Source organism: Myotis daubentonii, chromosome 2 (assembly GCF_963259705.1).
Source record: "Myotis daubentonii chromosome 2, mMyoDau2.1, whole genome shotgun sequence".
Classification (NCBI taxonomy): Eukaryota; Metazoa; Chordata; class Mammalia; order Chiroptera; family Vespertilionidae; genus Myotis; species Myotis daubentonii.
The window spans coordinates 31548371-31562520 of NC_081841.1; the positions used below are offsets into that span (position 1 = coordinate 31548371).

Sequence of the window (14150 nt, forward strand, 5' to 3'; positions counted from 1 at the left end):
TTGTTTTCTTATGAGCTATCTTTATTGTCCTTGTTCCCAAGAGCTATTTGATACATTTTAGGTATTCAAGGAAGAATAAATAATGGCTCAATCAATAAATGAGTAATAGATACATTAAATTTATAAATTTAAGAATAAATGCATACAACCCACCTTTGGGTGTGAGAGAGTGTGCATATGTATATCTGTGTGTATGACTAAATGCTCATAATTTAAAATAAGGCCAGAATTAAACATTCAAAAAGCACTTATTAAGTAGCCACTATGTACCAAGAATAGTAGAATAAATAACATTTTGTAAAGTTATAGGTTTTCTTCCAAATTTAGCAGTACTCTTGCACATGCTATGTAAAACAACTTAATTCTGTATTGGTGTATATTTCAGTTGCATCTTTTTAAGGCTTTCTCCGAATGCCTCTATTACCTCTTAAAGTCCTCTAAAATTATGAAAGGATTAGAAGACACTGTATGTGATTTTAATGTTTTTTTTTGTTGTTGTTTTTTTGTTTTTGGGGGTTTTTTTTGACTCCTCCTGTGCATGCTTCAAAGTAGAAGCACCACCACCACCACCACCATCTTGGTTTCTACTACACATGCCTTCAGCAGAGGAATTTCTTGAACTTTCTTGTTTATTCCTTACCCCCATATTCCCAGCCAGTAGACTAAGTTCCCAGGGGAGATTAGAGAGCCAGTTCATTCTCCCTACACAGGGAGGAGGGGACATGGAGGATGTCCTACTGAGGACTTACGCCCGTTCCCTGCAGGGAGCCTGCATAAGCTGCAGTCTGGACTCTCTCTGAGAGAGGCAACGCCTCCCCCATCACCCTGCTGTTGCTGCCCAGCCTGCCTCTGTGGTAGGTGACTGGACGGGTCAATCCGGGGATGGTGCCGGTCCCCCCCATCACCTCTCCGCTGCCACCCATCGCTGCCCCCCTCATCGCAGTTCCCTCCCTTTGCCCGCTGGCATGTCAGCTCCCTTTGGCTGACCTGGCACCACCTGCTTGCTGGCCCCACCCCCCGCTGACTGGTTGTTCTGCCATTGGGTCGATTTGCATTAAATTTTAATGTTCTAGGTAATTTCTTTAGAACATGTGAAAATTCTCCTTAGCGCAGGTACCTCATACATATATGGGTATGAACATACACTGTGGATTATGCCTGGCCACTTCTCACTTACAAAGGTCCTTTCCCTCTCCCCTCTAAGGAATAGATACTTTGTATAGCTGTAAAATAACTTAAATTCACACGAATACCCTCTTAATTTATATTCAAAGTATATAAGATGAGCTATTATGATTTTTCCTTATTAGTGTGTCTTATTAAGAGAATAAATTTGGTTATTTTTATTGAAGGCAGAAATACGCATTTTACAAATGATGGTGGAAATTTTAACCAAAGTGTATGTAATGTGAGAACTTTGCTCCTACAACTAGAATTCAGGCTATAATATGGACATTGACAGATTGTGAGTAGATACATTTATTTTAACCTCTCCTCTGTACTTGATATGTCATAGGCTAACAGTTATTTATGTGACATTTATGTGTCAGTCCTTAACTTTAGGACCAGTGTACATTTTTGAAAAAATAAATCAGCAGTACAAAAGTACTATTATATAAAAAGGACTTTTTAAGTCTGATATTAGAATAATATAATTTTATTTTTTGTTTTACTCTGAATTTTTTAAATTGGCTTATTTGGAACCCTTCATAAAACACAAATTTTATCTTAGGATACTGATATATTTAAAATTACTGTCAAGTTTTAGTATAAACCATAAGCTTGAGAGATAAAATTTGACCTTACTTTTTATTTCCTGTGGTAGCAATTCATTAATGAAGGTTACGGTGTCGGTGCTAAGGATATGGACTTTTGTCTGGTAAAGGTTGTTTGAACTTGAAGAGACATCAAGGAGTTTGAGTTCATCTACCCTATTCCAGCCAGACCTGTTTCCAAAAGGTGTTATGGCTCCTTAAGCAATTAAAGTATTGGGATTGTCCTACTAAAGTTCTGGAAGTATGCATTTACCAAACAGTGTTATGAAGAGATATACTAGTTCAGATTTATAAAACAATTTAATAGGACAACTGCAGGATATAAAAGCTGATATTTACAGAGTGCTTATTATATGTTGTAGGCAATTCATACCTATATTGTCTCTTAGTTTTTATATACAAAATTAAACATGTTAATATAAAATATGTCTTTAATATGTATTTTCTAGTTACAACAACAACAATTATATCAAGTATTCATAATTGAATTCTTAATTATAAACAATATAAAACCAAGATGTGGGAGAGCCTCGATTTGAATTCCTGGTAGCCTGACCTCTAAGTCCATCCTCCGTTTTACTGAGTTATTCTAGTTTCCACATGTAGAACCTCTGGGATGGTCCAAAAGGTCTCCAGGGCCTCCCTGGGAAGGGTCCTTACCACAGACCTTTGGATTAGAAGTTGGCTTATGACTACTTATTGCACTGCCTCTCACTAGTTGAATTTATATTAGGCTACCTGCCCTGTCTCAATTTCTCCTGTAAAATTGGGAGGAAGATAATACCAACTCTAGATATGCTGGGAGGATAAAAGCAGATAATACAAGTGAATTGCCGAGCACAAAGCGCGGCACATAATAGGCGCTCAGTGAAGGTGAAGCGTAATTGCTGCTTTGAGGACTGTGCATCAGATGACGGCCTGTGATGCCTATGAGCGCTCGCTGTGGCCTAACTGAATCCTGAACAGCAAACTGGATGGGCTGATCTTGTGAACTCACCTCATCCCTGGCTGCACTTTGGCATTTCTGTTCTTATTTTCTGGTGATCCTCTGCCTCATCCAATTGGTTTAAATTTTATTTAATGTAGTTATATTTTTAAATGATGCATCAGCTTAAATTCTTTCAGAAATAGACAACAAAAAATGAAAATAATCATCATTAATAGTTTATCAATTTCTCCCATTAGTTTTTCAATGTTTTTTTTATAGTCTACACAATGAGGATTATAGTGTAATATGGATGGATTTTCTATGTTTTTATTCAATACTATTTTCTTACTGTTTTCTACAACCTTAAAATTATTAAGACTTTTATCACTTGTATCACTTTCATTACTTGTACACTTAATATTTTGTGAATGCATGTGTCATATGTTACTTAAGCATTTCTCTCTTGTTGGACTTGTCAACTATCTCCAGGTTCTCTTAGTATAACTGATACTGAAGTAAATATATTTAAAACATGTTTTATTATTAGTAGCACTTTCCCCTTTTGGACCTCCTCCACCCAAGCTCCTAAAAATTTTTAATATACCCTTATTTGCATTTATGATTATTTTTACAGATACATGGCTAGATACATCTATCTAAGGTATAATAGATTAAAGAAACTAAGTGTTCTGGCCTGGCCAGTGTGGCTCAGCTGGTTGGAGTGTTGTCCTATGTATCCAAGGGTCACAGGTTGATTCAGGTGAGGGCATACATCCAGATTTTGGGTTCAATCCCCAGTCCGGGCATATGCGAGAGGTAACCGATTGATCGTTGTTTCTCTTTTTCTCTCTCTGAAATCAATAAAGTGCTTTGTGACATCTCCTTTGGGGTTGCTATAAGAGGAAGAGCTGTACACCACAGGTGACATTTTCATGTCTCTTTTTTTTATAATTTAAGAATAATTTTATTTATTTTTAATCTTTATTATTGAAAATATTACATATGACCCCATTTCCCTCCATTAACCCCTTGTAGCCTGCCACTGCCCCTGGCTTCAGGCCTCCACCACCTTATTGTCTGTGCCCATAGGTTTAGCATATATGCCTACAGGTTCTTTGGTTGATCTCTTCCCACTCACCCACCCACGCCCACCTCCCCTATGAGATTTGACAATCTGTTCCATGCTTCTATGTCTCTGGATCTATTTTGTTCAGCAGTTTATTTTGTTACTTAGATTCCACATATGAGTGAGATCGTATGATATGTCTCTTATAGCAGATGAAACGTTGTTATTTAATACGAAGGATGCATTTTAAAATGTCAGATTTGACAAGAAAAGAAAGCCATATGTTTTTGTTTTATTTTATAATAAAACAGAAATATTATATGTATCTATTTTGAACATCCATGATATACTAAGTACCATACTTAATAATTAATTTATTTAAAATTAAATTTAACCTTCTAATTAAATTTAATTAATGAAGAAAAAGAGTGGCATGAGGATAATTTTAGGGACTTTTTTTTTTTTTTTAGTCCAGTGAAGCATGTATTACCTACTTTACAACTGTCACCAAAATTGCCTTTAGAAAAGTATGGAAAAATAATTAGATATTGTTACAGGTATAATGAGGACATTACTCCCTTCTCATTCTACCCATTCCCCAAAGGGCTGGTTGTCATGCAGTCAGGACTTCAGAGAAGAGAAAAAAATATCTGTGTGACAAAGAGAGGATGTTTTTAATCTTTTTGGCAACCTGCAGAAGAGTATGGGAAAGAGAAAGTTCAGGAGACCAGGAGTTGGCAGTCAACTGTAGTGTGACTCTTACTTGTAAATCCCCCATATCTCTATCCTCCAAACTCAGTCAAGTCTCGTAAATTCATGAACGCTTGCTTCCAAGTTTTCCATTATTTTTAATGTGTGAGAACGGTCTGAGCTTCATGCCAAGGTTCACATGTTGTGGATAGAGGTAATCCGGGAATAAACTAGCATCCAAGAAGAATGAAAACTCAACTGATAATTACAAGTAGCAGGAATTTTGGCCAAGAGTAAAGGTCGGGTCAGGAACTTTTACTAACTGGAATTTGGGGGCATTCAAGGCAATTTTACTTGTACCAAAGACCGTGGAGACCCCAGGCAATGGCTGGGTTACAGGACTTTTCAAAAGTACTGCAAAGGTGTTAGCATAAGCCTTACTTTCTCTATAGTATGGAGCAGAATCCCTGAAGGGTTGGCTACAGGGTGCTAAACTAATAAAGTCCCCATGCTGGGTGAATATCAGGGTTATCTCTAGTAATATAACCTTCTGGAGACTTCTGGTTTAAGGGTAAGTTACTATTTCACTTTGTTATCAGATTCCAGATGTTATCAGTCAATAAAGTGATCAGTCAATAAAGTGATCTCACCTTCTATTCATGTGCCCTAAATCTGACAGGCTAAATCTGATGGACTGTATTTTACTAGAAATAGGGAGAGTGGTAGATTTTTTTTCCATTTTATCCCAAGTAGTAGAACTAGGGCAAAAAAAAAAAAAAAATAAATGCTTTTCCTTATCATGGGGGGTGTTTAAGTATGAGCAGAAACACAGTTTGGAAGGAATAAAATAGAGGATTTTAAAATGGTAAAACCATAATATTGATGACAAATTAAATAAAAATAGTTATCTTAGATAAACTTATATGTACCTCTCTAGTCCAGAAATTGTCCAATTAACAAATTACCCACCTTAAAATATTATGGCATTGAATTTTAGGCATATATGTTTCTATACTTTTCTAGTATTATTTTCCCCAAAGTTGATTTTTCTATCATTTATTTTGCCTTTGTATAAATATAATTTCATATTTTGTTGTTCAGAAAACATTTTATACTAATAATAGCTCTAACTTTGATCATCAAATTTATGTTCTTATACATGTATTTATAAGAGTTAATCTATATTCTCACCAGACAACTCAAGATTGTGAGAATTTTCTATTGGTGATGATGTTTGTTGCTTTAATTGCAACCAAGTTAATCTGTAGAATTTAACAATTACATTGCTATCCATCTTAAGAGTTTATAACTCTGGTATAGAATAAGAAAACAGAATAAAACATTTGTACCTGTGTGTTCTGCTTAGAGTTTTATTGGTAATAAAAAAAAAAAAAAGACATGCTGACTTTTGTGCTTGGGAACAGAATCTGTTTCTAACCTTTGCTATGAACAGGAAGTGGGAGAGGTGAAATGAGGCCTGGTTTTGTGGCTGGGCCAGAGCACTCTGTGTTCCTAAGAGTGGCATTCAGGTTTCATGTCTGTCTAGCTTCTTGCTCCTTGGAATAGCTGGCCTTTGAAGTCCTAAAAACATAGATTGGTAATGAGCAACATAAAGTCAAGAGTGGGCAAATATTTGGAAAAATCCTAGCTCTGAGACTAGCCAGTCTTAGGATAACTTGGCTCAGATGGTGTAATAACTGCATTTTATTTTCCCACCTAAATTATGAAGTTTTGCTAATATGATAGTATAAATTTCCTAAATAACAATAATAGCAAAGTCTCAACTTGCTTTTACTTGCCTTTTTTTTTTTTTTTTTTTTTTTTTTTTTTTTTTTTTTTTTTTTTTTTAGCTATTGCTGTATTTATTTTTAAATTTTAGGGTAGCATTAACTTGCTGTCTAGTGCCTCTTTGGTAATTAGAAGTGCTTTCAGAAGAAAGAATTTTAATTTAACTTTTAGATTATATATGGAGCAAATACCTTTGAATAAAAATAAATTTTATTCTATTTTATGTTATTGCTGAGGGCATCCATTATAACAAATGTAAAGTTCTGTTTTAGAAAATATGATTCTGTCAGAAAAAAATTCCACATGATTTAATACAGACTTATTTCCAACAAAGTCATGTACTAAAAATTATATGGAATGACCTAACAATGGCTCCATCTAGCCTTAGTTGAACACTATAGAATAACCCACTTACCATTGCTATATGGTCTCCCTATAAGAAAATAAAAGCAGGCAAATTTTGCTAAATGGTCTCTAAGTGAAGACCTATATGAATATTTTTATACATTTAGGAATATGTGAATTCTAAAAGGCATTTGGAGTTACTAGCATATCAATTTCTTGCCTTGGAGACAATTCTTAAAGTTGTAAAGGTTATGCAGTTAAAATTGCTATAGACTTTTGAAATTTGATTTAATATTCTGGTGTTTTTACCTTTTAAAAATTTATTGTCTTTCATAGTGTGATTGTCAGAATATAGACATACACCTTATACTTTTTGATAACTTAGTGTGCAATACTGATACTTTTACCTAATTTGTTGTAATAGTTATGTAACAGTAATAATGTCAAATTTCACTTGCATGATAATTACATTTGGAATTCTACAAATCACTGGAATGTGTGGCCAGTGAAGGCTGGGTTGATTTTAGTTACACTGGTTTCATACCATACCAAAGTATAATGCCATTCTCTATATTCAGATCTCTGCAAGAACTGTGGCCTTTCATTTTTCAAAATGTATTTATACATGTTTATCCCATTTTTAGTCAATGATGCATACTCTCAAAATATACAAAGGCAATGTATACACATTTAACATAAAGCCTTGTAAATCTTTGTATTTGCTGGGGTTCTTGTTCCGGCATTACGAAGGGCTCAGCAATCTGGAGAAGGGGCTGTGTGTAACAATACGTAGTCCAGAGACGAAGCATAATTTTGAAAGGGATTTGGGGGTCAGAGGAGCCTAGCTTAAGAAACTAAGATCTCCTCATCTCAGGACCCCATGCTTTTTATTAACACAAATTGTCCTGAGGCAAGGTGGAGGTACACCCTTCAAAGGGTAAGGTTTCCCTACACACAAGCATTGTCAGAATGGGGGAATTTGCCTACGGCTGTTCAGGTGTTTGGCCAGTAGGAGGCAATAATATGTAGATTAAGATGCCCTGAGCTGTCTGGCAGCAAGCAATCCATCCCTTTTCAGGTTTGGGGAAATAAATGCCTTTAGCCACTCCAGATTCAGCCCTGCTGTCATGCTGGAATCGGCTTCCAGCATGTATTGTCGTAGATCTGAATGTTATAAAGAATAATGGCAATTTCTTTGCTAGGAACTCAGTTTTCCCCCATTATCTCCCTCTCTCCCTCTCACAGACACATTGTACACACTCATATATATGCAGTCACACACTCATATCTGCCTTGGTTGACTTCTTCCTTGAGATAATCCTGAAATGTCTCATAGTGCACGTACAGCTGAGATTCAAGCGATCCTTTTAAGTGCACACTTTTCATAGGGCCTTGAACTTGTTTTTCTGTGGCATAGGGAAACAGCTTCGTGCACCTGGACAAACAAAGGTGTTCCTTCAAAAACAGACTTTCAGAATCATTAATTCTGGTTTAGAAATAATTATAAAGGTTAAGTAGACTCTCATGCATGAGGTTTTAGCCCTGGTGAGTGGCTGATCTGTGTTTTGCTCTGTCACTTACGTTTCGTGTCTCCTGAAAGTTTGATTCCCTTTGTAACGAGGGCCCAACAACAGCTCTAATTCCTCTTGAGGCCTCCTGGTGGTTTGCAGGGCCCTCTGGCTGCAATAATAAGTACTTCTGCCGGAACTCACTTTCCCAGGTAAGGCTAGTGGTGGTAAAGGTAGGGGTAGAAGGTGGGGTTTTCATTCACTTGGGTGCTAAAGATGTGGAAAGATTAGTAGTACATGTAACTGAGTGAGAACTAGGGTGTGAGTGCAGTTCTTGTGTTTAGCGTCAGGGTGAAGACGTAGCAGCATCTCCCAGGGAGGTTGAAGTTGGTGAGAGATGATGCAAACGACAAGTAGAAAGTATTGGGTGTTTTTGGATGTTTTCAAGCTGCTGCTGCTGCTGCTGCTACTGCGGCTAAGGGACCCATTGCAGAAGGATGGTGTGTGAAAAATGTGAAAGGAGACTCGGTACTGTTATCACCCCAGATACATGGGAAGATGGTGCAAGGGATACATACCACAGAAAGTGGTGGAAGAAAGCTGAATGAAAAATAAAGCGTTGATCTCAAAGAAAGCAAGATTCGGTCCATATGAAAAGAAGAAATCTCCACTTGCAGAATTTGTAAAAATTCTGTGCACCAGCCGGGTTCTAATTACTGCCAGGGCTGTGCTTACAAAACCGGCATCTTTGCAATGTGTGGAAGAAAGATTTTGGATGCCAAAAACTACAAGCAAACATCTGTCTAGATTAGATATATTGGTGAAGTTTCTTGCTTTCTCTGTGATTTTGCTTTCTGCTGTACATTTTCAAGGCATATCATAGATGTTCAAGTTAACAAAATAATATGTTTTAAGACAAGTTTAAACCAGAGAAGTTGATTCATTCTCTGCTCTCTAAAAGTTCTGAATATCAACAATATAATTAGTCTGCCTTACAAGCATCTTATTGAACTAGAGGCAAATTTAACAACAACTATATATTTCTGAGAGGAAAGGAGAGGGAGGGGAGATAGAAACATCAATGATGAGAGAGAATCATTGATCAGCTGCCTCTTGCATGCCCCCTAACTGGGGATCAAGCCCACAACCTGGGCATCTGCCCTGACCTGGAATCTAGCTGTGACTTTCTGGTTCATAGGTTGATACTCAACCACTAAGCCACACTGGCTGGGCTGTATATACTTTTTATTTAACATTATTCATATAATTCTTATTATCCTCTCCATCTAGTTTATATATATATATATATATATATATATATAAATAAAACATGAAAAGGGGATTGTTGATATTTGCTCAGAACTTGGCATCCAGACTTCTTATAATTTTCCTCTCATGCCCTTGTTGGTTGCCTAGTTCTTAGAATCAGCAATCCCTTAATTAATTGCAGCTTCACAGGGTATTTAGGTGAGACCATTATTGCTGAATGGTTTCTTAGAAATTAGCCCAGACTCAAATCACACATAAATTGTATTTATGATTAAAAGAATTGTTCTTGAAACCATAGTGCTAATGCCTTTCATATCAGAATAAGAACACAGGAGACACCCCATATATACCCAAATGAATATGCTGGATTTCAGGTAAGTATATGTTACACATATGACCTTGAATTCACACTATTATGAAAGCCAGAAGAACAGTGTTCATTATGATGATATGTAGTGGAAATGACTCACCACTCCTTGGGAAAGCTCTTTGAAGCAAAAATGAAACTTCTTTAATTTTCCCTCCCCCCAAAGCAAACATTTTGATTCCTAAATATATGTTCAGAGGTTCAGGACTTAGCTTTGGAAACTTGCAGCCTGCTAGGAGAGACCAAAAAAAGTATTCTCTGTTGCCCAGTACAGTGTGTATAAATACTTGTCACTGTGAAATTTGGAGATTAGATAATATGGTGATATACATAGTATAGATAATTGTACTTTTATTTTAAAATTATTATGGGAAATAAAGTGTCAATTGCTTAATTAAAAAATTTTGATTTTTGCATTTTTTTTTGAATTGAGAAAATAGGTATTACCAAAGTAAAACTTCTTTTTACCAAAGTAAATAATTTTTTTTTTGCTAGAAATTCTTAACACTATTGTAGTAATCATATTATTTCTTGCTGTATTATTGAATGCCTATGAGAAAAAGGTGGTCAGTTCTTAGTTGTCAGGATGGGTAATGGTGGCAATGAGAAAGAAAAAAAGTGGTAGTTAATAGAGACATGGCTGCCACAAAGCATCTTGTCCCTTTTGTATTGTGTGTGTGTGGGGGGGGGGGGGGCGATAATTGACAACAGTAGACCTCTCACTTTCTGTCTCTTTTTCTCCCCCCATTCCCTTTTACTTACTCTTCCTAAATAGCAAATTTCCATTTCAGTAGGAAACTACTTCAATAAATATAAATAGATATAGAGGAGTATATATGATAGCAACTTTCTAAGCTACGAATTTGAACATATGTTTATGAGTTTATTTTATTACAAAATTCTAATAAATTCACAGATGAATTAACAGTGCAGTGCTCCTATTCATACAAAACAAAAATTGTTTGGGAGGTGGTGTGGAATAATGTTCCCAGCTGTCTTATGAATGATTTACATTGAAACTGCCACATGTGCATGTCAGAATAACTATTTATTGGAAAATCATAAAAGTAATCAAAGTTTTCATCACTGACATTCACTGTAGAGTAAACCAAAGAGCCAATGATAAGCTTTGATGAATAGTAAGAATTATTGTAATTTTAAAAAACAATATCAGCAAAAGCACAGCCATCCCGAGACAGTGGACCGTGGTGTAATGACAGTAGAATTCCTTCCTGAATTCTGTCCATCTGGGCAGTCATGTCCTGTTCTCTCTCTCACTCTGGGCATCACAGCAACCAAGCTTCAGAGCCAAATGAGGAAGTTCTAGTGATGAGATGCTTCTAGTTTTATTGGTATGTAACCCTTAGCCTGAGGCTAAAATGACAGTCTATGGAGTCTTGTCTCATTTGGAAGAAACTGACAAAAAAACATGTTTAAGATAATCTTGGATTAGCAGGAACATATATGGGTTGCCAAAAACATCAAGTGTCTGAATTGGTTGGGGTAACCAGTAATGTCTGGTGTTTTTCAGAATGATTTTTTTCTTTAATTCCCAAACATGTTGCTGATATACATGAAAATAATGAAATTCTTTCCACTGGAAGATGGATGCTAAAGAAGTTGAGTGATTTTCCCCCCCCATCATTTAGTGTTTCAGATACCCTGCCTGCTTTAGTTCTCACCGTGCTTCTCTTCTATATTTAAGAGAATATTTCACTCTTTGAAATGAAGTTTCATTACTATTTAATTAAAAGTTTGCTCTTTCTTGCCCTAGGAACTTCGTGATTGATAAATATGAATTTACATATATGCATATTTGTATGAATAAATATGTTTATAAAGTATATATTTAAATAGAGCTAGCACTCAGGGTGGGCCAGGCATTATTTGAATCACTTTACAGGTATTAAACTTTATAATCCTTTCATCAGTGATCTTCATATTTTGGGTTCAAAAATATGAAGTTATCCTCAGAATGTCTATGACTTTTTTTCTGTGATTTTTATAATAGTTCTATTTATGTATTTATCTATCTGTTATCTACTTAGTGGAACTAAGACAAACATAGAAGTATGATGATGATGATATATTATTTTGTTTGTTTCCCAAGTGGCTGACACCGTGCCTATTTTACCAAGCATGTATTTTAGGGTCAAGAGGCAGCATAATCTAAGAACTACGAGCCCAAAACTTGCTCCAGATTCTCTGGTTTTGAATCCTGGCAATGCTTCTTACTGGCTGTGCTATTTGAGGCAAGCTACTTAAATTGTCTTCATTTCAGTTTCTTCATTTGTTAATTGTTTATAAAAACAATATCTACGTCACAGAGATGTTATCCAGATAAGATGACCTTATATTATTTAAGGCACTCAGAATAGTTACCAGCATATTTTAAATATAACATAAGCAATACTACACATAAATATATATTTGAATATTAAAGACTTTCCCAAAGACAAACTACTTAATTCTCTTTATGAAGCTTTTTGCAATGACAGTGCCAACTAGAAGAGACTGTGTTACAAAATAAGAGTGGAGGATCCCAGATATGTATCCCTCTCTCAGGCAGCTACATATCTGAATTCTCTGCCTGTTACTCAAGTAAGTGGTGGCTGGCTCCAAGTGGAAACTGAAGATGAAAACTTTTAGTTTTTAAAAAACATCTGGAGGTTTTACTTGACTACAAATTTAATATAAGCCAATTGAATGATGTAGCTGCTTAAAAGAAAAAGGAAAAAAAAAAACCCAAAAAACTAAAAACCTCTTTAAGACTTCCTAAGGCAGTATAAATAGAAATAGAGTGTCCACATCATGGGAAGTCATATCTTTGACGTACTTAACACTGGCCAGATCACAGTTGGAATATTGTGTTCTGTCCAAGACACCATAATTTTAAAAAAGACATTGACAAACTGTGGTGCTAGAAGTCTGGAAATGGTGTAGGAAACAGGAAGTGGGACCGTGTGGCCTGGAGAAGACTAAAGGGGAGCGAAAGCACCTGTCTCCAATTAGTTACAAGGTTGCCTTTAAGAAGAGTGGTCACACTTGTATGTTGCTCGAGAAAGCAAAAGTAGAATCAATATAATGACAGTGACATGCAGCTTTTAACTCCATATGATGGGGGAGACTTTATATCAATTAGTCTAATAATGGCAGTAGTTTGTTGTTCTCCTTAATAATGGGACTGATGCCGGGTCTCGCTGTTAGACTTCCTGTATGTAGCTGAAGATTAGATTCAATTACACTCATTCACTAAAATCAAATTTATGTATTTATATACTCACTGGGCTTAGCTGGTGAAGATCCCTGGAAAATTCATTAAGGTCCTAAGGCTGTTATGGTTAAGATTAGATTTGGGGGGCTGTTGTCTACTTCCTATAATGAAAGGAGTCAAAAGTCTATACCATTGGTTCACTTTTACTCAGGCTGGTTTCCAAGTCTTATTTAAGGGTGGGAATAAGGAGCCCTGGGTGGTATGGTGATTTCCAAAATTTCACAAATTCTTTTAACATAGGCTTAGTAAGTTATTAAGAATTTTTTATGTAAACAAATACCCTATATCAGTGATGGCAAACCTATGACACGTGTGTCAGAGGTGACACGCGAACTCATTTTTTGGGTTGATTTTTCTTTGTTAAATGGCATTTAAATATATAACATAAATATCAAAAATTTAAGTCTTTGTTTTACTATGGTTGCAAATATCAAAAAATTTCTATATGTGACACGGCACCAGAGTTAAGTTAGGGTTTTTCAAAATGCTGACACGCCGAGCTCAAAAGGTTCGCCATCACTGCCCTCTATCCTAAAAGGCTAATATGCAAATTGTCCCCACTGGTGAGAGTTCAACCTACCGGGAGTTAGATGTGCACTGACCACCAGGTGGTGATGGACTGTCTAGTTCAGGTCCTCCACATTGAACTTTTGCTTTCTGTTGTAATCTGTTAAATTATGAAGAAACACCACGAATCAAACTCTCCTGTTTGGATGTTTATTATTTCAATTTCGGTACATATTTTATGTTTAATATGGGTGAGATTAAAGAGGGATGTAATTAATATGTATATTAATTGCAATCTGTAAATTTTGGAGGTTTTAGTTTTTTATTTAGTTTTTTGATGTTCAGAGGACCAGGCATGTGCAATAGTAGTGAGGTTATTGTGCATCCAAGGGTTTAGACGGCAAATTGTTTTCTTTGTTCCTGTACTTCAAAAGTATTTGAATGAATTCCATCAAAAGGGGTTTTATTACTGGGATATTTTCTTTAAAAAACTTATATTAATATAATAGTATCTATAAAAATAAAGATTATTAGGGAAATATTATAACTGGGATGTTGTGGAATCTGTTAACTCTAAATAGCATTGATGTTATGAACCTTTCCATTTCCTACCCTCTTATAATTCTGCCACGT

At 35.8% G+C, this 14150-nt stretch overlaps 1 protein-coding gene and 1 pseudogene across 1 annotated transcript in view; both read left to right on the forward strand.

Moving 5' to 3' along the window:
* The window catches only part of PDE3A (phosphodiesterase 3A), a 250823-nt gene that overhangs the window by 42256 nt on the left and 194417 nt on the right, over positions 1–14150 (forward strand). The gene's annotated exons all lie outside the window — the stretch shown is intronic.
* LOC132226063 (cysteine-rich PDZ-binding protein-like) lies at positions 8598–8987 on the forward strand (annotated as a pseudogene).